General features: G+C 36.7%; 1 long non-coding RNA gene across 2 annotated transcripts; it reads left to right on the forward strand.

Moving 5' to 3' along the window:
• Positions 1 to 1,241: 1,241 nt before the first annotated feature.
• LOC128019058 (uncharacterized) lies at positions 1,242 to 16,250 on the forward strand. Of its 2 annotated transcripts, none has more exons than XR_008185051.1 (3): positions 1,242 to 1,272; positions 7,486 to 7,539; positions 16,107 to 16,250. It is a non-coding gene; the product is annotated as an uncharacterized LOC128019058 (long non-coding RNA). The 2 variants fall into 2 exon arrangements; XR_008185052.1 differs by lacking the exon at positions 16,107 to 16,250 and adding an exon at positions 8,482 to 8,745.
• Positions 16,251 to 25,664: the final 9,414 nt, after the last annotated feature.

Below are 25,664 nucleotides of genomic sequence, written 5' to 3' on the forward strand. Positions count from 1 at the left end.
TATCCTGGGTGAAAAACTAAACCTGGTTGTTTCAGCATCACTCAGGCAAGAGTAAATACATTTAAATTGATTTCAGTTGGTTATGTGTTTCAGGTCATCCTGACCATTCTGCTGTCCAGGATGTAAGGCCGTGCAGGAACTACATTTCTCGTGGTTGAAAGATTTGTGCAGCGGTATCCAGACGCTCCATCACACGGGGCGTCAACGCCTCTCGTTTACTTTTAAATGGAGTGACGTCAAGCATGGTGAAATTAATTCTAGAAATTCTAAATAGAAGTTGAAAACTTTTCAAGCGCCAATGCACCCGTCCTCCAGTCAGAACGTCTTATGCAAATACCCTAGCGCAGACGAAAGCCAATTGAGTGCATGCAATACCAGGAAACTAATGTGATTGGCTGTCACTATGAGAAGAGAAAGTAATTCTGATCCGGTATCAGTGTCGTTTTTTGCATTTTTTTTAAATCAATGTAGAATTTCTATACTTCTGTGTGGAGTGATGTCAATTTTCAATCATTTCCATGATCGATCGTCGTTTAAATTATCGATCAATTAATCGATTAATCGTTAACCTTAATGCTGCAAAATGAGTCTATTGCAGCAACACCTAGTCACCAGTATGACAGGATGTGCAAAAGTGTGTGTGTGTGTGTGTATGTGTATGTATACAAATGTATGTGCGTATGTGTGTGTGTGTGTGTGTGTGTGTGTGTGTGTGTAAAATACATTTCTTTTAAATGTATAGCACAGTAATGAAGGCAGCAGCATGTGGTAGATCACGACAGAACAAGAAAGACTTATTAATCTTTCATTGTGATAATGTATTATAATACGAAAGGGTATGGCTCCTATACAGTGTGCAGCGCGTAAACACAACCAGTGCGCAGATTAATACTCAACACAGAGTCACAGCGTGTAGCATTACTCATAGAAATGTTCAAAACACCAAGGGATGAGATATTAATGTTATGTATTATATCTGTGCAATATTTTGAGCCTTTTCTTTTAACAGTTTTAAATCTCAGTTATTGTGGGCTCTTGAAGAGAGTTTCATTGTTTTGACTGTAGTAACTAGGGCTGGGATGATACGCTAATCTGCCAATTCAATACTAGCCCGATACTTGTGTGCTGATTCAATATATTTATAATTATATATGTATAATTGAGTATTGTGATTATAGTTATATAACTATTGCAATTTGTGACTTATTCAAATTGTCTATAAAATGATTTGTTTGTTTCTGTAGATTTGAGGGAAAGATTAAAAACAAGGAGGTCTGGGAACGACTGAAGAAGACAGCAGTGAGGGAAGGAAGTAATCACCAGAATGTAAGTTCTTTGAGAATGTGTGCATTGTTTATTACAAGTTGAGTTTTTATTTAAATGTAGCAATGTACACAGTTGGTCAAAAGGTTTAAATATATTTTAAAAGTGTAATTTATTTCTATAATGCACAGCTGTATTTTCAGCATTAATTCCTCCAGTCTTCAGTGTCACATGATCTTCAGAAATCATTCTTATATGATAATTTACTGCTCAAGAAACATTTGAAAACAGTTATGCTGCCCAAATTTTTGTCTACACAACAGTTACATTTATTTATTTATTTATTTTTTGGGTGAGGGGGGGCAGCCTAATAGCAAGAATGCATAAAATTGAATACCAGTGGTAGAGAAGACTTTTGTAATCTTACAAAAGATTACCTTTTTTTTCAATGTTTTGCACTTTGTGTTTATAAAATAATCATGAAGAAAAAATTTGACTCCAGAAATGCTACGTTTTCTTCCCCATCATTTCTAATATGGGGTGCGTTTCCCTAAAACCAATTGTGGTCACAAGTTCCTTCGTTACCAATAGAGTTCAGTGGAACTAAGGACCGTAGTAAGCTAACTGCAGATGTGATTCACATCATTCATGTACGTCATGAGCAGATGCACACTTTGATCAGAGTGGCAATAATGTGATTAGGTGCATGTAAATGCACTGATTGATGATAATCAGCAATGTTTATGAAAAAGATCATGTGACACTGAAGACTGGAGTAAAGTTACTGAAAAATTCAGCTTTGCCTCATAATTATTTAAATAAATATGTTTTAAAGTATATTTGAAAAAGAGTATGAAAACTTTTTTTCTTTTTTTACAATATTACTTTTTTTTTTTTTAATTTTGAGACTTCTCTTGAAAGCCCTAAAGAAAAGATTCCAGATTTTGACTGGTTGTGAACATACATGAGCAACATTAACAAGATGATCCTCCCTTTCAGCTCAGAGAAGGATGTTGACAGTGCAGGCCCAGGATGAAGAAGAGGAGGAAGAACACATTTAACAATTTTCTCATAAACTTTCCATGTGTTATAATAAAAACAATGAACATGACTACATTAATATGCTAAATGTTATTAAAAGATTCCAGTATTTCCTGAAGAAGATCAGGTGCTGAGAAAGAGCCTTGTTCTACAGCAAAACACTGCATCAAGCCTCCTGTCCTTCCCTCAGAAGAGCCTGTCTTCTGCTGCTTGGGTAAGAAACACACTCTTCCTCTTCTCTATCGGCTGTCCGGCAGCTAACCCTGCCTCCTCAGCACTGTCTGAAAGAGTCTTCTCTTCAGTCAGTAATCAGAGACTCCGTTATTTCAGATCGGCACTTCGGAGCGTGTTCGCGACTCCGTTGATTCAGATCGGCACTTCGGAGCCTGTTTGTAATTTTTTTAAATTCAGATCTGGACATCAGAGCAGGAAGTTTTTGTCAAACAGTTCATTGGTGACAAATCAATATTTGACCTGAGGCTTTTTTTTTACCCTGGCGATTTGATTTTTAAATGATTTCAATGACTTTTGGATGTCAATACTTGTACCTCAGTTGCATGTGTTGTGTTTTATGAATTGTGGATGGGTTTATCAACTGAGAAATAAAGTTGAACAGAAATGATCATGAATTCTTAAAGATGATGATGAAAAGAAAATGTATTATTGCATATAAAATTATATCTAAGTATGAACTAACTTGCGCAATACAGGAAATATTCTTACTCTACCCTAAATCAGTGAAAAAATGTTTGGCTCAGTTTACAGAAAAGTGTACGTTTCACATCCTTTAATTATGGTGCAACATTATTTCCTCCTCCGATGAGTATTTAACATCTTTATTATTGTGGGGATTAGTGTGTAAGTGCTATGCACACACACACACACACACACACACACACACAGAGTTTGGGATCAGAATTATTTCTTTATGTTTTTTTTTTTTTTTTTTTTTTTTTTTTTACAGGAGTATACTCATCAAAACTGCATTTATTTGATCAAAAATACAGGGGGAAAAATTAAATATTATTATAGAGTAAAACAACATTTTTCTATTTTAATATACATTAAAATCTATTTCATTTCTGTGATTTTTAGCATCATTCCTCCAGTCTTCAGTGTCACATGATCTTCAGAAATCATTCTAATATGATGATTTATTATCAGAGTTGTGCTGCTGAACTGTGATAATTCTTTCAGCATTCTTTGATGAATGAAAAGTTAAAAGAAGAGCATTTATTTAAAATATAATTATTTTCTAACAATAAACACTAGAAGTCAAAAGTTTGGGGTAAGTAAAATTTATTTTTTCTTTCTAAAAAAAAATAGAACTCTCTTAGGATGTATTGTTGATTGTTTTGATTCAGATCGGCACTTCGGAGCCTGTTCGCGACTCGGTTGATTCAGATCCGCACTTCGGAGCCTGTTCGCGACTCGGTTGATTCAGTTCGGCGCTTCGGAGCCTGTTCGCGACTCGATTGATTCAGATCGGCGCTTCGGAGCCTGTTCGCGACTCCGTTGATTCAGATCGGCGCTTCGGAGCCTGTTCGCGACTCCGTTGATTCAGATCGGCGCTTCGGAGCCTGTTCGCGACTCGGTTGATTCAGATCGGCGCTTCGGAGCCTGTTCGCGACTCCGTTGATTCAGATCGGCGCTACGGAGCCTGTTCGCGACTCGGTTGATTCAGATCGGCGCTTTGGAGCCTGTTCGCTCCTCGGTTGATTCAATTCGGCACCTCGGAGCATGTTCGCGACTCGGTTGATTCAGATCGGGACTTTTGGATGTCAATACTTCTTGTACGATCAGTTGCATGTGTTGTGTTTTATGAATTGTGGATGGATTTCTCAACTGAGAAATAAAGTTGAACAGAAATTATCATGAACTCTTAAAGATGATGATGAAAAGAAAAGGTAATATTGTATATAAAATTGTATGTAAATATGAACTAAATTGCGCAATACAGTAAATATTCTTACTCTAAATCAGTGAAAAAATGTTTAAAGTGTACTTTACACATTTTCATTATGATGCAACATTATTTCCTCCACAGATGAGTATTTAACATCTTTATTATTGTGGGGATTAGTGTGTATGTGCTATGCACACACACACACACAGAGTTTGGGATCAGAATGATTTTTTTATGTTTTATTTTTTATTTTTACAGGAGTATACTGATAAAAACTGCATTTATTTGATCAAAAATACAGGGGAAAAAGTTAAATATATTATAGAGTAAAACAACATTTTTCTATTTGAATATACATTAAAATCTATTTTATTTCTGTGATTTTCAGCATCATTCCTCCAGTCTTCAATGTCACATGATCTTCAGAAATCATTCTAATATGATGATTTATTATCAGAGTTGTGCTGCTGAACTGTGATACTTCTGTCAGCATTCTTTGATGAATGAAAAGTTAAAAAGAAGAGCATTTATTTAAAATAGAATTATTTTCTAACAATAAACACTAGAGTTCAAAAGTTTGGGGTCAGTAAAATGTATTCTTTCTTTCTAAAAAAAAAAATAGAACTCTTTTAGGATGTATTGTTGATTGTTTTTATTCAGATCGGCACTTCGGAGCCTGTTCGCGACTCGGTTGATTCAGATCCGCACTTCGGAGCCTGTTCGCGACTCGGTTGATTCAGTTCGGGACTTCGGAGCCTGTTTGTTTTTTTTTGTTTTTTTAATTCAGCGGAGCAGGAAGTTTTTGTCAAACAGTTCATAGGTGATAAATAAATATTTGACCTGAGGCTTTTTTTTTAACCTGTCGATTTGATTTTTAAATGATTGCAATGACTTTTGGATGTCAATACTTCTTGTACCTCAGTTGCATGTGTTGTTTTATGAATTGTGGATGGATTTATCAACTGAGAAATAAAGTTGAACAGAAATGATCATGAACTCTTAAAGATGATGATGAAAAGAAAAGGTAATATTGCATATAAAATTATATCTAAGTATGAACTATCTTGCGCAATACAGTAAATATTCTTACTCTACCCTAAGCCAGTGAAACATGTTTGGCTCAGTTTACAGAAAAGTGTACGTCACTCATCCTTTCATTATGATGCAACATTTTTTCCTCCTCAGATGAGTATTTAACATCTTTATTATTGTGGGGATTAGTGTGTAAGTGCTACACACACACACACACACTGGTCAGAGTTTGGGATCTTAATGATTTATTTTGATGAAAAAAAAAAAATTAATGCTAGTTTAATTCTCAAATTGATCTGATACTTTCGTTTCACAAAAAGTAAACAAATTGATCACTTTTTTAGGGCCTGACTGCCACCAGTTGAGTCAATGATTCAGTGAGTTTTTTATAAGGAAATATATTCGTTACCACCTAGTAGTTTAAATTTATTATTTATTGCTTTAAAATGAACACATATATTTATCATCAGGGGAAGAGACATTCTGGGCAGCAGCAACAAGACAACTATTACAAGTAGGGATGGGTTTCAAGAAGTGGTACTAATTTGGTTCCTGACTTGTTCGGTACTGAAAACATTTACATAAGCTACAGGATCAATAGTGCTGCTAACAGTATTCTTGTAACAGTGATTCATTACCCTTTAAACACAACCACATATCCTCCAAATCATCTCCAAGTGGATGGCAGCAAGGATCCAGGATCAAGAGATCATTCTTCATGGAGACTGTTCCACAGGAAGCAGTTTATCCTGGGTGAAAAACTAAACCTGGTTGTTTCAGCATCACTCAGGCAAGACTAAATACATTTAAATAGATTTCAGTTGGTTATGTGTTTCAGGTCATCCTGACCATTCTGCTGTCCTGGATGTAAGGCCTTGCAGGAACTACATTTCTCATGGTTGAAAAATTTGTGCAGCGGTATCCAGATGCTCCATCACACGGGGCGTCGACGCCTCTAGTTTACTTTTAAATGGAGTGACGTCAAGCATGGTGAAATTAATTCTAGAAATTAATTCTAAATAGAAGTTGAAAACTTTTCAAGCGCCAATGCACCCGTCCTCTAGTCAGAACGCCTTATGCAAATACCCTAGCCCAGACGAAAGCCAATCGAGTGCATGCAATACCAGAAAGCTAATGTGATTGGCTGTCACTATGAGAAGAGAAAGTAATTCTGATCCGATAGCAGTGTCGTTTTTTGAATTTTTTTAAATCAATGTAGAATTTCTATACTTCTGTGTGGAGTGATGTCAATTTTCAATCATTTCCATGATCCATCGTCGTTTAAATTAACGATCAATTAATCGATTAATCGTTAACCTTAATGCTGCAAAATGAGTCTATTGCAGCAACACCCAGTCACCAGTATGACAGGATGTGCAAAAGTGTGTGTGTGTGTGTGTATGTGTATGTATACAAATGTATGTGCGTATGTGTGTGTGTGTGTGTGTGTGTGTGTGTGTGTGTGTGTAAAATACATTTCTTTTAAATGTATAGCACAGTAATGAAGGCAGCAACATGTGGTAGATCACGACAGAACAAGAAAGACTTATTAATCTTTCATTGTGCTAATGTATTATAATACGAAAGTGTATGGCTCCTATACAGTGTGCAGCGCGTAAACACAACCAGTGCGCAGATTAATACGCAACACAGAGTCACAGCGTGTAGCATTACTCATAGAAATGTTCAAAACACCAAGGGATGAGATATTGATGTTGAGTATTATATCTGTGCAATATTTTGAGCCTTTTCTTTTAACAGTTTTAAATCTCAGTTATTGTGCGCTCTTGAAGAGAGTTTCATTGTTTTGACGAAAAATAACCATGGTTTTATTATAGTAAAACTGTAGTAACCCATGGTTTTTGGCGTATTGACTGCCATTTGTAAAACCACAGATTTACTACAAATACCATGGTAAAACTATGGTTAATATAGCAAAACCATGGTTAATTTGTGGTTACCATGGTTTAACTACAGTAACCATGGTTTTTTGGTTTTATTTGTAGTAAAACCATGGTTAATATTCGTAAGGGTAGTAACTAGAGCTGGGATGATACGCTAATCTGCCAATTCAATACTATCCCGATACTTGTGTGCCGATTCAATATATTTATAATTATATATATATAATTGAGTATTGTGATTATAGTTATATAACTATTGCAATTTGTGACTTATTCAAATTGTCTATAAAATGATTTGTTTGTTTCTGTAGATTTGAGGGAAAGATTAAAAATAAGGAGGTCTGGGAACGACTGAAGAAGACAGCAGTGCGGGAAGGAAGTAATCACCAGAATGTAAGTTCTTTGAGAATGTGTGCATTGTTTATTACAAGTTGAGTTTTTATTTAAATGTAGCAATGTACACAGTTGGTCAAAAGGTTTAAATATATTTTAAAAGTGTAATTTATTTCTATAATGCACAGCTGTATTTTCAGCATTAATTCCTCCAGTCTTCAGTGTCACATGATCTTCAGAAATCATTCTTATATGATGATTTACTGCTCAAGAAACATTTCTGATTATTATCAGCGTTGAAAACAGTTATGCTGCCCAAATTTTTGTCTACACTACAGTTACATTTATTTATTTATTTTGTTTTTTTTTTTGGGTGAGGGGGGGCAGCCTAATAGCAAGAATGCATACAATTGAATACCAGTGGTAGAGAAGACTTTTGTAATCTTACAAAAGATTACCTTTTTTTCAATGTTTTGCACTTTGTGTTTATAAAATAATCATAAAGAAAAAATTTGACTCCAGAAATGCTACGTTTTCTTCCCCATCATTTCTACTATGGGGTGCGTTTCCCTAAAAAGTTCCTTCGTTACCAATAGAGTTCAGTGGAACTAAGGACCGTAGTAAGCTAACTGCAGATGTGATTCACATCATTCATGTACGTCTTGAGCAGATGCACACTTTGATCAGAGTGGCAATAATGTGATTAGGTGCATGTAAATGCACTGATTGATGATAATCAGCAATGTTTATGAAAAAGATCATGTGACACTGAAGACTGGAGTAAAGTTACTGAAAAATTCAGCTTTGCCTCATAATTATTTCAATAAATATGTTTTAAAGTATATTTGAAAAAGAGTATGAAAACTTTTTTTCTTTTTTTACAATATTACTTTTTTTTTTTAATTTTGAGACTTCTCTTGAAAGCCCTAAAGAAAAGATTCCAGATTTTCACTGGTTGTGAACATACATGAGCAACATTAACAAGATGATCCTCCCTTTCAGCTCAGAGAAGGATGTTGACAGTGCAGGCCCAGGATGAAGAAGAGGAGGAAGAACACATTTAACAATTTTCTCATAAACTTTCCATGTGTTATAATAAAAACAATGAACATGACTACATTAATATGCTAAATGTTATTAAAAGATTCCAGTATTTCCTGAAGAAGATCAGGTGCTGAGAAAGAGCCTTGTTCTACAGCAAAACACTGCATCAAGCCTCCTGTCCTTCCCTCAGAAGAGCCTGTCTTCTGCTGCTGGGGTAAGAAACACACTCTTCCTCTTCTCTATCGGCTGTCCGGCAGCTAACCCTGCCTCCTCAGCACTGTCTGAAAGAGTCTTCTCTTCAGTCAGTAATCAGAGACTCCTTTAATTCAGATCGGCACTTCCGGAGCGTGTTCGCGACTCCGTTGATTCAGTTCGGCACTTCGGAGCCTGTTCGAGACTCGGTTGATTCAGTTCGGCACTTCGGAGCCTGTTCGCGACTCGGTTGATTCAGTTCGGCACTTCGGAGCCTGTTCGCGACTCGGTCAATTCAGATCGGCGCTTCGGAGCTTGTACGGGACTCCGTTGATTCAGTTCGGCGCTTCGGAGCGTTTTCGCGACTAATTGTAAATGTAATTTTTTTAAATTCAGATCTGGACATCAGAGCAGGAAGTTTTTGTCAAACAGTTCATTGGTGACAAATCAATATTTGACCTGAGGCTTTTTTTTTTTTTACCCTGGCGATTTGATTTTTAAATGATTTCAATGACTTTTGGATGTCAATACTTGTACCTCAGTTGCATGTGCTGTTTTATGAATTGTGGATGGATTTATCAACTGAGAAATAAAGTTGAACAGAAATGATCATGAATTCTTAAAGATGATGATGAAAAGAAAAGGTATTATTGCATATAAAATTATATCTAAGTATGAACTAACTTGCGCAATACTGGAAATATTCTTACTCTACCCTAAATCAGTGAAAAAATGTTTGGCTCAGTTTACAGAAAAGTGTACATTTCACATCCTTTCATTATGGTGCAACATTATTTCCTCCTCCGATGAGTATTTAACATCTTTATTATTGTGGGGATTAGTGTGTAAGTGCTATGCACACACACACACACACACACACACACACACAGAGAGTTTGGGATCAGAATGATTTCTTTATGTTTTTTTTTTTTTTTTTTTTTTTTTTTTTACAGGTGTATACTCATCAAAACTGAATTTATTTGATCAGAAATACAGGGGGAAAAATTAAATATTATTATAGAGTAAAACAACATTTTTCTATTTTAATATACATTAAAATCTATTTCATTTCTGTGATTTTTAGCATCATTCCTCCAGTCTTCAGTGTCACATAATCTTCAGAAATCATTCTAATATGATGATTTATTGCTGATTTATGAGTTGTGCTGCTGAACTGTGATAATTCTTTCAGCATTCTTTGATGAATGAAAAGTTAAAAGAAGAGCATTTATTTAAAATAGAATTATTTTCTAACAATAAATACTAGAGGTCAAAAGTTTGGGGTCAGTAAAATTTATTTTTTCTTTCTAACAAAAAATAGAACTCTCTTAGGATGTATTGTTGATTGTTTTGATTCAGATCGGCACTTCGGAGCCTGTTCGCGACTCGGTTGATTCAGATCCGCACTTCGGAGCCTGTTCGCGACTCGGTTGATTCAGTTCGGCGCTTCGTAGCCTGTTCGCGATTCGGTTGATTCAGTTCGGCGCTTCGTAGCCTGTTCGCGACTCGGTTGATTCAGTTCGGCGCTTCGGAGCCTGTTCGCGACTCCGTTGATTCAGATTGGCGCTTCGGAGCCTGTTCGCGACTCGATTGATTCAGATCGGCGCTTCGGAGCCTGTTCGCGACTCCGTTGATTCAGATCGGCGCTTCGGAGCCTGTTCGCGACTCGGTTGATTCAGATTGGCGCTTCGGAGCGTTTTCGCGCCTCCGTTGATTCAGATCGGCACTTCGGAGCCTGTTCGCGACTCGGTTGATTCAGATTGGCGCTTCGGAGCGTTTTCGCGCCTCCGTTGATTCAGATCGGCACTTTGGAGCTTGTACGGGACTCCGTTGATTCAGTTCGGCGCTTCGGAGCGTTTTCGCAACTCCGTTGATTCAGATCGGCACTTCGGAGCGTTTTCGCGACTCCGTTGATTTAGATCGGCACTTCTGAGCCTGTTTGTAATTTTTTTAAATTCAGATCTGGACATCAGAGCAGGAAGTTTTTGTCAAACAGTTCATTGGTGACAAATCAATATTTGACCTGAGGCTTTTTTTTTACCCTGGCGATTTGATTTTTAAATGATTTCAATGACTTTTGGATGTCAATACTTGTACCTCAGTTGCATGTGTTGTGTTTTATGAATTGTGGATGGATTTATCAACTGAGAAATAAAGTTGAACAGAAATGATCATGAATTCTTAAAGATGATGATGAAAAGAAAATGTATTATTGCATATAAAATTATATCTAAGTATGAACTAACTTGCGCAATACAGTAAATATTCTTACTCTACCCTAAATCAGTGAAAAAATGTTTGGCTCAGTTTACAGAAAAGTTTACGTTTCACATCCTTTCATTATGGTGCAACATTATTTCCTCCTCCGATGAGTATTTAACATCTTTATTATTGTGGGGATTAGTGTGTAAGTGCTATGCACACACACACACACAGAGAGAGTTTGGGATCAGAATTATTTCTTTATGTTTTTTTTTTTTTTTTTTTTTTTACAGGAGTATACTCATCAAAACTGCATTTATTTGATCAAAAATACAGGGGGAAAAAGTAAATATTATTATAGAGTAAAACAACATTTTTCTATTTTAATATACATTAAAATCTATTTCATTTCTGTGATTTTTAGCATCATTCCTCCAGTCTTCAGTGTCACATGATCTTCAGAAATCATTCTAATATGATGATTTATTATCAGAGTTGTGCTGCTGAACTGTGATAATTCTTTCAGCATTCTTTGATGAATGAAAAGTTAAAAGAAGAGCATTTATTTAAAATATAATTATTTTCTAACAATAAACACTAGAGGTCAAAAGTTTGGGGTAAGTAAAATTTATTTTTTCTTTCTAAAAAAAAATAGAACTCTCTTAGGATGTATTATTGATTGTTTTGATTCAGATCGGCACTTCGGAGCCTGTTCGCGACTCGGTTGATTCAGATCCGCACTTCGGAGCCTGTTCGCGACTCGGTTGATTCAAATCGGCGCTTCGGAGCCTGTTCGCGACTCGGTTGATTCAAATCGGCGCTTCGGAGCCTGTTCGCGACTCGGTTGATTCAGATCGGGACTTTTGGATGTCAATACTTCTTGTACGATCAGTTGCATGTGTTGTGTTTTATGAATTGTGGATGGATTTCTCAACTGAGAAATAAAGTTGAACAGAAATTATCATGAACTCTTAAAGATGATGATGAAAAGAAAAGGTAATATTGTATATAAAATTGTATCTAAATATGAACTAAATTGCGCAATACAGTAAATATTCTTACTCTACCCTAAATCAGTGAAAAAATGTTTAAAGTGTACTTTACACATCCTTTCATTATGATGCAACATTATTTCCTCCACAGATGAGTATTTAACATCTTTATTATTGTGGGGATTAGTGTGTAAGTGCTATGCACACACACACAAAGAGAGTTTGGGATCAGAATGATTTTTTTATGTTTTATTTTTTATTTTTACAGGAGTATACTGATAAAAACTGCATTTATTTGATCAAAAATACAGGGGAAAAAGTTAAATATATTATAGAGTAAAACAACATTTTTCTATTTGAATATACATTAAAATCTATTTTATTTCTGTGATTTTCAGTATCATTCCTCCAGTCTTCAATGTCACATGATCTTCAGAAATCATTCTAATATGATGATTTATTATCAGAGTTGTGCTGCTGAACTGTGATACTACTTTCAGCATTCTTTGATGAATGAAAAGTTAAAAAGAAGAGCATTTATTTAAAATAGAATTATTTTCTAACAATAAACACTAGAGGTCAAAAGTTTGGGGTCAGTAAAATGTATTCTTTCTTTCTAAAAAAAAATTGAACTCTTTTAGGATGTATTGTTGATTGTTTTGATTCAGATCGGCACTTCGGAGCCTGTTCGCGACTCGGTAAATTCAGATCCGCACTTCGGAGCGTGTTTGCGACTCGGTTGATTCAGATCGGGACTTCGGAGCCTGTTTGTATTTTTTTTTTTAATTCAGCGGAGCAGGAAGTTTTTGTCAAACAGTTCATTGGTGATAAATGAATATTTGACCTGAGGCTTTTTTTTTAACCTGTCGATTTGATTTTTAAATGATTTCAATGACTTTTGGATGTCAATACTTCTTGTACCTCAGTTGCATGTGTTGTGTTTTATGAATTGTGGATGGATTTATCAACTGAGAAATAAAGTTGAACAGAAATGATCATGAACTCTTAAAGATGATGATGAAAAGAAAAGGTAATATTGCATATAAAATTATATCTAAGTATGAACTATCTTGCGCAATACAGTAAATATTCTTACTCTACCCTAAGCCAGTGAAAATGTTTGGCTCAGTTTACAGAAAAGTGTAGGTCACTCATCCTTTCATTATGATGCATCATTTTTTCCTCCTCAGATGAGTATTTAACATCTTTATTATTGTAGGGATTAGTGTGTAAGTGCTACACACACACACACACACACTGGTCAGAGTTTGGGATCTTAATGATTTATTTTGATGAAAAAAATAAATAAAATTAATTCTAGTTTAATTCTCAAATTGATCTGATACTTTCGTTTCACAAAAAGTAAACAAATTGTTCACTTTTTTAGGGCCTGACTGCCACCAGTTGAGTCAAGGATTCAGTGCGTTTTTTATAAGGAAATATATTCGTTACCACCTAGTAGTTTAAATGTATTATTTATTGCTTTAAAATGAACACATATATTTATCATCAGGGGAAGAGACAGTCTGGGCAGCAGCAACAAGACAACTATTACAAGTAGGGATGGGTTTCAAGAACTGGTACTAATTTGGTTCCTGACTTGTTCGGTACTGAAAACATTTACATAAGCTACAGGATCAATAGTGCTGCTATCAGTATTCTTGTAACAGTGATTCATTACCCTTTAGACACAACCACATATCATCCAAATCATCTCCGAGTGGATGGCAGCAAGGATCCAGGATCAAGAGATCATTCTTCATGGAGACTGTTCCACAGGAAGCAGTTTATCCTGGGTGAAAAACTAAACCTGGTTGTTTCAGCATCACTCAGGCAAGACTAAATACATTTAAATTGATTTCAGTTGGTTATGTGTTTCAGGTCATCCTGACCATTCTGCTGTCCAGGATGTAAGGCCGTGCTGGAACTACATTTCTCGTGGTTGAAAGATTTGTGCAGCGGTATCCAGATGCTCCATCACACGGGGCGTCAACGCCTCTCGTTTACTTTTAAATGGAGTGACGTCAAGCATGGTGAAATTAATTCTAGAAATTCTAAATAGAAGTTGAAAACTTTTCAAGCGCCAATGCAGCCGTCCTCCAGTCAGAACGCCTTATGCAAATACCCTAGCCCAGACGAAAGCCAATCGAGTGCATGCAATACCAGAAAACTAATGTGATTGGCTGTCACTATGAGAAGAGAAAGTAATTCTGATCCGGTATCAGTGTCGTTTTTTGAATTTTTTTAAATCAATGTAGAATTTCTATACTTCTGTGTGGAGTGATGTCAATTTTCAATCATTTCCATGATCGATCGTCGTTTAAATTAACGATCAATTAATCGATTAATCGTTAACCTTAATGCTGCAAAATGAGTCTATTGCAGCAACACCCAGTCACCGGTATGACAGGATGTGCAAAAGTGTGTGTGTGTGTGTAAAATACATTTCTTTTAAATGTATAGCACAGTAATGAAGGCAGCAACATGTGGTAGATGGGACAGAACAAGAAAGACTTATTAATCTTTCATTGTGCTAATGTATTATAATACGAAAGTGTATGGCTCCTATACAGTGTGCAGCGCGTAAACACAACCAGTGCGCAGATTAATACGCAACACAGAGTCACAGCGTGTAGCATTACTCATAGAAATGTTCAAAACACCAAGGGATGAGATATTGATGTTGAGTATTATATCTGTGCAATATTTTGAGCCTTTTCTTTTAACAGTTTTAAATCTCAGTTATTGTGCGCTCTTGAAGAGAGTTTCATTGTTTTGACTGTACCCTTACGAAAAATAACCATGGTTTTATTATAGTAAAACTGTAGTAACCCATGGTTTTTTGACGTATTGACTGCCATTTGTAAAACCACAGATTTACTACAAATACCATGGTAAAACTATGGTTAATTTGTGGTTACCATGGTTTAACTACAGTAACCATGGTTTTTTGGTTTTATTTGTAGTAAAACCATGGTTAATATTCGTAAGGGTAGTAACTAGGGCCTGGGATGATACGCTAATCTGCCAATTCAATACTATCCCGATACTTGTGTGCCGATTCAATATATTTATAATTATATATATATAATTGAGTATTGTGATTATAGTTATATAACTATTGCAATTTGTGACTTATTCAAATTGTCTATAAAATGATTTGTTTGTTTGTGTAGATTTGAGGGAAAGATTAAAAACAAGGAGGTCTGGGAACGACTGAAGACGACAGCAGTGCAGGAAGGAAGTAATCACCAGAATGTAAGTTCTTTGAGAATGTGTGCATTGTTTATTACAAGTTGAGTTTTTATTTAAATGTAGCAATGTACACAGTTGGTCAAAAGGTTTAAATATATTTTAAAAGTGTAATTTATTTCTATAATGCACAGCTGTATTTTCAGCATTAATTCCTCCAGTCTTCAGTGTCACATGATCTTCAGAAATCATTCTTATATGATGATTTACTGCTCAAGAAACATTTCTGATTATTATCAGCGTTGAAAACAGTTATGCTGCCCAAATTTTTGTCTACACTACAGTTACATTTATTTATTTATTTATTTATTTTTTGGGTGAGGGGGGGCAGCCTAATAGCAAGAATGCATAAAATTGAATACCAGTGGTAGAGAAGACTTTTGTAATTTCACAAAAGATTACTTTTTTTTCAATGTTTTGCACTTTGTGTTTATAAAATAATCATGAAGAAAAAATTTGACTCTCCAGAAATGCTACGTTTTCTTCCCCATCATTTCTAATATGGGGTGCGTTTCCCTAAAAAGTTCCTTCGTTACCAATAGAGTTCAGTGGAAGTAAGGACCGTAGTAAGCTAACTGCAGATGTGATTCACATCATTCATGTACGTCTTGAGCAGATGCACACTTTGATCAGAGCCGCAATAATGTGATTAGGTGCATGTAAATGCACTGATTGATGATAATCAGCAATGTTTATGAAAAAGATCATGTGACACTGAAGACTGGAGTAAAGTTACTGAAAAATTCAGCTTTGCCTCATAATTATTTCAATAAATATGTTTTAAAGTATTTTGAAAAAGAGTATGAAAACTTTTTTTTTTTTTTACAATATTACTTTTTTTTTTAATTTTGAGACTTCTCTTGAAAGCCCTAAAGAAAAGATTCCAGATTTTGACTGGTTGTGAACATACATGAGCAACATTAACAAGATGATCCTCCCTTTCAGCTCAGAGAAGGATGTTGACAGTGCAGGCCCAGGATGAAGAAGAGGAGGAAGAACACATTTAACAATTTTCTCATAAACTTTCCATGTGTTATAATAAAAACAATGAACATGACTACAGTAATATGCTAAATGTTATTAAAAGATTCCAGTATTTCCTGAAGAAGATCAGGTGCTGAGAAAGAGCCTTGTTCTACAGCAAAACACTGCATCAAGCCTCCTGTCCTTCCCTCAGAAGAGCCTGTGTTCTGCTGCTGGGGTAAGAAACACACTCTTCCTCTTCTCTATTGGCTGTCCGGCAGCTAACTCTGCCTCCTCAGCACTGTCTGAAAGAGTCTTCTCTTCAGTCAGTAATCAGAGACTCCGTTAATTCAGATCGGCACTTCGTAGCGTGTTCGCGACTCCGCTGATTCAGTTCGGCACTTCGGAGCCTGTTCAAGACTCGGTTGATTCAGATCGGGACTTCGGAGCCTGTTTGTAATTTTTTAAAATTCAGATCTGGACATCGGAGCAGGAAGTTTTTGTCAAACAGTTCATTGGTGACAAATTAATATTTGACTGAGGCTTTTTTTTTAACCTGTCGATTTGATTTTTAAATGATTTCAAGGACTTTTGGATGTCAATACTACTTGTACCCACCGGCGGCGCCAGGGGGGGGGGGGGGGTCCTGGGGGGTCTCAAGACCCTGCCAAAAAACGCCTTGACCCCCCATTTGACCCCCCACCCTCTTCCTGATTATATACACACACACACACACACACACACATATATATATATATATATATATATATATATATATATATATATATATATATATATATATATATATATATATATATATATATATATATATATATATCCGGGATAAATATAATAAAAATATCTTAAAACTACGCAGAATAATAATAAATAATAATTATTCTACATTTATTCTTACACTGAACGAGAATCGTTTCTGTCAGACGCGTCCGATTCGAGAACCGAGGAGCTGGTGATACTGCGCATGTGTGATTCAGCGTGAAGCAGACTGACTCACAGCTCGCCTGAACTGATTATTTTGATGATTGATTCTGCGCATTTTTTAATTGCTAAAGGATATTTTCAACACAGCGGCAGCTGGTAAGTGGTGTTTCATTCTCAGCGAAGTTATTTTGATGTTTATTTACTTATTATTATTTTACAAGAACGATGTGATGTGAGAACATGCAGATATGTTGCTGTGTGTAGAAGTAACGCTAGCGTGCTGTTTGAGGGAGAAAAGTTTCACAGACATCGAGGGGTCTGGTCTTTTTTATGTTATTTGACTACACTATTATTATATTACACTAACGTTACTTATTTATTTTTTAACAAATAGAGTGCCTTAAAAATAATTATCACAACACTGGAAAGGCTTATTCAGATTTTCTCATTCTCTGAATTATCATTTTAAAAATAAAAACTATTCAGAAATGAATTCAAATATAATTATATTGTAAATGTGACGCAAATATTATTATTTTTTATACAATAGCAACAGTGTTTACAACAGCAAGACCACATTAGCCTGTAAACTCAATAATATCTCTCTGGAAATAAATGTAAAAATATCAATGGCAATAAAAAAATGCATAATATACCTGACATCAAAGTGCAGTGTGAAGGATATGAATAACAGATGTAGCCTGTCATTTGTTTACATTGCAAAGGTGTTCGATTTTAGGCAACAACAACTACAGTTATAATAATATAACAACATTAATAATAATATGAATCACTATATTCCAGTGTATCAGTTTTTTATGTTTTGTATCAATATTTAAGGTGGACTTATTGATTAGGTCCAACCCTTTAAAGTTTGAGCATATTGTTTGCAAACTGCAATTGATTAATTAATTATAAACAAAGTAGTTGATGTGCTGTGTTGTTTTTGTTGTTTAGTAGCAGTAATATGCAGTTATTAGTCGTGTGCACTGTATTTTTTGTTGGTTTTCATGAGACCCCCCTTGAAATGACCAGGACCCCCCATTGCCCCCCCAATCAAAATTGTCTGGAGCCGCCACTGCTTGTACCTCAGTTGCATGTGTTGTGTTTTATGAATTGTGGATGGATTTATCAACTGAGAAATAAAGTTGAACAGAAATAGTCATGAATTCTTAAAGATGATGATGAAAAGAAAAGGTAATATTGCATATAAAATTATATCGAAGTATGAACTAACTTGCGCAATACAGGAAATATTCTTACTCTACCCTAAATCAGTGAAAAAATGTTTGGCTTAGTTTACAGAAAAGTGTACGTTACACATCCTTTCATTATGGTGCAACATTATTTCCTTCTCCGATGAGTATTTAACATCTTTATTATTGTGGGGATTAGTGTGCAAGTGCTATGCACACACACACACACACACGCACGCACACACACACACACACACACACACACACACACACACACACACACACACACACATTTTTCTATTTTAATATACATTAAGATCTATTTCATTTCCGTGATTTTCAGCATCATTTCTCCAGTCTCCAGTGTTTGGATGTATTGTTGATTGTTTTGATTCAGATCGACACTTCGGTGCCTGTTTGCGACTCGGTTGATTCAGATCGGCGCTTCGGAGCTTTTTCGCGACTCTGTTGATTCAGAGCGGCACTTCGGAGCCTGTTCGCGACTCCGTTGATTCAGTTCGGCACTTCGGAGCCTGTTCGCGACTCTGTTGATTCAGAGCGGCACTTCGGAGCTTTTTCGTGACTCCGTTGATTCAGTTCGGCACTTCGGAGCCTGTTCGCGACTCTGTTGATTCAGAGCGGCACTTCGGAGCTTTTTCGCGACTCTGTTGATTCAGAGCGGCACTTCGGAGCCTGTTCGCGACTCTGTTGATTCAGAGCGGCACTTCGGAGCTTTTTCGTGACTCCGTTGATTCAGTTCGGCACTTCGGAGCCTGTTCGCGACTCTGTTGATTCAGAGCGGCACTTCGGAGCTTTTTCGCGACTCTGTTGATTCAGAGCGGCACTTCGGAGCCTGTTCGCGACTCTGTTGATTCAGAGCGGCACTTCGGAGCTTTTTCGCGACTCCGTTGATTCAGTTCGGCACTTCGGAGCCTGTTCGTGACTCTGTTGATTCAGAGCGGCACTTCGGAGCCTGTTCGCGACTCTGTTGATTCAGAGGGGCGCTTCGGAGCGTTTTCGCGACTCCTTTGATTCAGTTCGGGATTTCGGAGCGTGTTCGCGACTCTGTTGATTCAGTTCGCCATTTCAGAGCCTGTTCGCGACTCGGTTGATTCAGTTCGGCACTTCGGAGCCTGTTCGCGACTCAGTTGATTCAGATCCGCACTTTCGGAGCCTGTTCGCGACTCTTTTGATTCAGTCCGGCACTTTCGGTCAGAGTTTGGGATCAGAATATATTCTGATGAAAAAAAAAAGATTATTATTATTTAATTTTTTTTTACAGGAGTTTACTCATCAAAACTGCATTTATTAAAAAGTTTTGTTTTTTTTGCACTAAAAATCTCTTATCTGCACTGATGTTCACTTCATTGAATTTGCACTCTATCTGTTATTTGCCTTGTGCTGCTTTATTTAACTTTATTTTTAATTGTATTATATGCATTTTTTACATTCCCTTATTGTATAGTTGTATCTACATTTTATATTTGATCTTGATTTTTAGGCTTTAATGTTAATTTTATCTGTGTGCACCGGGGTCTGAGTGTAACGCTATTTCGATTCTCTGTATGTATGTACTGTTGACAATTGACAATAAAGCAGACTTGACTTGATTTATTTGATCAAAAGTACAGGGGGGGAAAAGTGAAATATTATTATGAAGTAAAACAACATTTTTCTATTTAAATTTACATTCAAATCTATTTTATTTCTGTGATTTTCAGCATCATTACTCCAGTCTTCAGTGTCACATGATCTTCAGAAAACATTCTAATATGATGATTTATTATCAGCGTTGTGCTGCTGAAACTGTGATATTCTTTCAAGATTCTTTGATGAATGAAAAGTTAAAAAGAAGAAAATTTATTTAAAATAGAAGTCTTTTCTAACAATAAAAACTAGAGTTCAAAAGTTTGTGGTCATTAAAATTTACTCTTTCTTTCCAAAAAAAAAAAAAAAAATAGAACTCTTTTAGGATGTATTGTTGATTGTTTTGATTCAGATCGGCACTTCGGAGCATGTTCGCGACTCGGTTGACTCAGATCGGCACTTCGGAGCGTGTTTGCGACTCCGTTGATTCAGTTTGGCACTTCCAGAGCGTGTTCGCGACTCGGTTGATTCAGTTCGGCACTTCGGAGCTTGTTCACGACTCGGTTGATTCAGATCGGCGCTTCGGAGCGTTTTGGCGACTCGGTTGATTCAGATCGCCGAATTTCGGAGCGTTTTCGCGACTCGGTTGATTCAGATCGGGACTTCAGATCTGATCGGGACTTCGGATCTTTAGGATAGAGTAAGAATAAATATTCTTACTCTACCTTAAATCAGAGAAAAAATGTTTGGCTCAGTTTACAGAAAAGTGTACGTTACACATCCTTTCATTATGTTGCAACATTATTTCCTCCTCAGATGAGTATTTAACATCTTTATTATTGTGGGGATAGTGTGTAAGTGCTATGCACACACACACACACACACAGTGTTTGGGATCAGAATGATTTTTTTTATGTTTTTTTTTTTTTTTTACAGGACTATACTCATCAAAACTGCATTTATTTGATCAAAAGTAAATATTATTATAGAGTAAAACAACATTTTTCTATTTTAATATACATTAAAATCTATTTAATTTCTGTGATTTTCAGCATCATTCCTCCAGTCTTCAGTGTCACATGATCTTCAGAAATCATTCTAATATGATGATTTATTATCAGAGTTGTGCTGCTGAACTGTGATACTTCTTTCAGCATTCTTTGTTGAACGAAAAGTTAAAAAGAAGAGCATTTATTTAAAATAGAAGTCTTTTCTAACAATAAACACTAGAGTTCAAAAGTTTGGGGTCAGTAAAATGTATTCTTTCTTTCCAAAAAAAAATAGAACTCTTTTAGCATATATTGTTGATTGTTTTGATTCAGATCGGCACTTCGGAGCCTGTTCGCGACTCTGTTCATTCAGTTCGGCACTTCGGAGCCTGTTCGCGACTCGGTTGATTCAGATCCGCGCTTCGGAGCCTGTTCGCGACTCGGGTGATCAGATCCGCACTTCGGAGCCTGTTCGCGACTCTGTTCATTCAGTTTGGCACTTCGGAGCCTGTTCGCGACTCGGTTGATTCAGATCCGCGCTTCGGAGCCTGTTCGCGACTCGGTTGATTCAGATCCGCACTTCGGAGCCTGTTCGCGACTCTGTTCATTCAGTTTGGCACTTCGGAGCCTGTTCGCGACTCGGTTGATTCAGATCGGTGCTTCGGAGCCTGTTCGCGACTCGATTGATTCAGATCGGCGCTTCGGAGCCTGTTCTCGACTCGGTTGATTCAGATCGGGACTTCAGAGCCTGTTTGTAATTTTTGTAAAATTCATATCTGGACATCGGAGCAGGACGTTTTTGTCAAATAGTTCATTGATAAATGAATATTTGACCTGAGGCTTTTTTTTACCCTGTCGATTTGATTTTTAAATGATTTCAATGACTTTTGGATGTCAATACTTCTTGTACCTCAGTTGCATGTGTTGTGTTTTATGAATTGTGGATGGATTTCTCAAATGAGAAATAAAGTTGAACAGAAATGATCATGAATTCTTAAAGATGATGATGAAAAGAAAAGGTTATATTGCATATAAAATATATCTAAGTATGAACTAACTTGCGCAATACAGTAAATATTCTTACTCTACCCTAAATCAGTAAAAAAAATGTTTGGCTCAGTTTACAGAAAAGTGTACGTTACACATCCTTTCATTATGATGCAACATTGTTTCTTCAGGTGAGTGTTTAACATCTTTATTATTGTGGGGATTAGTGTGTAAGTGCTACACACACACACAGACACACACACAAGCGCGCGCGTGCGCGCATAGGTCAGAGTTTGGTATCAGAATGATATATTCTGATGAAAAAAAAAGATTATTATTATTAAATTTTTTTTACAGGAGTTTACTCATCAAAACTGCATTTATTAAAAAGTTTTGTTTTTTTTGCACTAAAAATCTCTTATCTGCACTGATGTTCACTTCATTGAATTTGCACTCTATCTGTTATTTGCCTTGTGCTGCTTTATTTAACTTTATTTTTAATTGTATTATATGCATTTTTTACATTCCCTTATTGTATAGTTGTATCTACATTTTATATTTGATCTTGATTTTTAGGCTTTAATGTTAATTTTATCTGTGTGCACCCGGGTCTGAGTGTAACGCTATTTCGATTCTCTGTATGTATGTACTGTACATGTGGAAATTGACAATAAAGCAGACTTGACTTGATTTATTTGATCAAAAGTACAGGGGGGAAAAAGTGAAATATTATTATGAAGTAAAACAACATTTTTTTATTTAAATATACATTCAAATCTATTTTATTTCTGTGATTTTCAGCATCATTACTCCAGTCTTCAGTGTCACATGATCTTCAGAAAACATTCTAATATGATGATTTATTATCAGCGTTGTGCTGCTGAAACTGTGATATTCTTTCAAGATTCTTTGATGAATGAAAAGTTAAAAAGAAGAAAATTTATTTAAAATAGAAGTCTTTTCTAACAATAAAAACTAGAGTTCAAAAGTTTGTGGTCATTAAAATTTACTCTTTCTTTCCAAAAAAAAAAAAAAAAATAGAACTCTTTTAGGATGTATTGTTGATTGTTTTGATTCAGATCGGCACTTCGGAGCATGTTCGCGACTCGGTTGACTCAGATCGGCACTTCGGAGCGTGTTCGCGACTCCGTTGATTCAGTTTGGCACTTCCAGAGCGTGTTCGCGACTCGGTTGATTCAGTTCGGCACTTCGGAGCCTGTTCGCGATTCGGTTGATTCAGTTCGGCACTTCGGAGCTTGTTCACGACTCGGTTGATTCAGATCGGCGCTTCGGAGCGTTTTGGCGACTCGGTTGATTCAGATCGCCGAATTTCGGAGCGTTTTCGCGACTCGGTTGATTCAGATCGGGACTTCAGATCTGATCGGGACTTCGGATCTTTAGGATAGAGTAAGAATAAATATTCTTACTCTACCTTAAATCAGAGAAAAAATGTTTGGCTCAGTTTACAGAAAAGTGTACGTTACACATCCTTTCATTATGTTGCAACATTATTTCCTCCTCAGATGAGTATTTAACATCTTTATTATTGTGGGGATAGTGTGTAAGTGCTATGCACACACACACACACACACACACAGTGTTTGGGATCAGAATGATTTTTTTTATGTTTTTTTTTTTTTTTTACAGGACTATACTCATCAAAACGGCATTTATTTGATCAAAAGTAAATATTATTATAGAGTAAAACAACATTTTTCTATTTTAATATACATTAAAATCTATTTAATTTCTGTGATTTTCAGCATCATTCCTCCAGTCTTCAGTGTCACATGATCTTCAGAAATCATTCTAATATGATGATTTATTATCAGCGTTGTGCTGCTGAAACTGTGATATTCTTTCAAGATTCTTTGATGAATGAAAAGTTAAAAATAAGAAAATTTATTTAAAATAGAAGTCTTTTCTAACAATAAAAACTAGAGTTCAAAAGTTTGTGGTCATTAAAATTTACTCTTTCTTTCCAAAAAAAAAAAAAAAAATAGAACTCTTTTAGGATGTATTGTTGATTGTTTTGATTCAGATCGGCACTTCGGAGCATGTTCGCGACTCGGTTGACTCAGATCGGCACTTCGGAGCGTGTTCGCGACTCCGTTGATTCAGTTTGGCACTTCCAAAGCGTGTTCGCGACTCGGTTGATTCAGTTCGGCACTTCGGAGCCTGTTCGCGATTCGGTTGATTCAGTTCGGCACTTTGGAGCTTGTTCACGACTCGGTTGATTCAGATCGGCGCTTCGGAGCGTTTTGGCGACTCGGTTGATTCAGATCGCCGAATTTCGGAGCGTTTTCGCGACTCGGTTGATTCAGATCGGGACTTCAGATCTGATCGGGACTTCGGATCTTTAGGATAGAGTAAGAATAAATATTCTTACTCTACCTTAAATCAGAGAAAAAATGTTTGGCTCAGTTTACAGAAAAGTGTACGTTACACATCCTTTCATTATGTTGCAACATTATTTCCTCCTCAGATGAGTATTTAACATCTTTATTATTGTGGGGATAGTGTGTAAGTGCTATGCACACACACACACACACACAGTGTTTGGGATCAGAATGATTTTTTTTATGTTTTTTTTTTTTTTTTACAGGACTATACTCATCAAAACTGCATTTATTTGATCAAAAGTAAATATTATTATAGAGTAAAACAACATTTTTCTATTTTAATATACATTAAAATCTATTTAATTTCTGTGATTTTCAGCATCATTCCTCCAGTCTTCAGTGTCACATGATCTTCAGAAATCATTCTAATATGATGATTTATTATCAGAGTTGTGCTGCTGAACTGTGATACTTCTTTCAGCATTCTTTGGTGAACGAAAAGTTAAAAAGAAGAGCATTTATTTAAAATAGAAGTCTTTTCTAACAATAAACACTAGAGTTCAAAAGTTTGGGGTCAGTAAAATGTATTCTTTCTTTCCAAAAAAAAATAGAACTCTTTTAGCATATATTGTTGATTGTTTTGATTCAGATCGGCACTTCGGAGCCTGTTCGCGACTCTGTTCATTCAGTTCGGCACTTCGGAGCCTGTTCGCGACTCGGTTGATTCAGATCCGCGCTTCGGAGCCTGTTCGCGACTCGGGTGATCAGATCCGCACTTCGGAGCCTGTTCGCGACTCTGTTCATTCAGTTTGGCACTTCGGAGCCTGTTCGCGACTCGGTTGATTCAGATCCGCGCTTCGGAGCCTGTTCGCGACTCGGTTGATTCAGATCGGCGCTTCGGAGCCTGTTCGCGACTCGATTGATTCAGATCGGCGCTTCGGAGCCTGTTCGCGACTCGGTTGATTCAGATCCGCGCTTCGGAGCCTGTTCGCGACTCGGGTGATCAGATCCGCACTTCGGAGCCTGTTCGCGACTCTGTTCATTCAGTTTGGCACTTCGGAGCCTGTTCGCGACTCGGTTGATTCAGATCGGTGCTTCGGAGCCTGTTCGCGACTCGATTGATTCAGATCGGCGCTTCGGAGCCTGTTCTCGACTCGGTTGATTCCGATCGGCGTTTGGGAGCCTGTTCGCGACTCGGTTGATTCAGTTCGGCGCTTCGGAGCCTGTTCACGACTCGGTTGATTCCGATCGGCGTTTGGGAGCCTGTTCGAGACTCGGTTCATTCAGTTCAGCACTTCGGAGCCTGTTCGCGACTCCGTTGATTCAGTTCGGCACTTCGGAGCGTGTTCGCGACTCCGTTGATTCAGTTCGGCACTTCGGAGCCTGTTCGCGACTCGGTTGATTCAGTTCGGCACTTCGGAGCCTGTTCGCGACTCGGTTGATTCAGTTCGGCACTTCGGAGCCTGTTCGCGACTCGGTTGATTCAGTTCGGCACTT

This window comes from Carassius gibelio, chromosome A8, assembly GCF_023724105.1.
Source record: "Carassius gibelio isolate Cgi1373 ecotype wild population from Czech Republic chromosome A8, carGib1.2-hapl.c, whole genome shotgun sequence".
Taxonomy (NCBI): Eukaryota; Metazoa; Chordata; class Actinopteri; order Cypriniformes; family Cyprinidae; genus Carassius; species Carassius gibelio.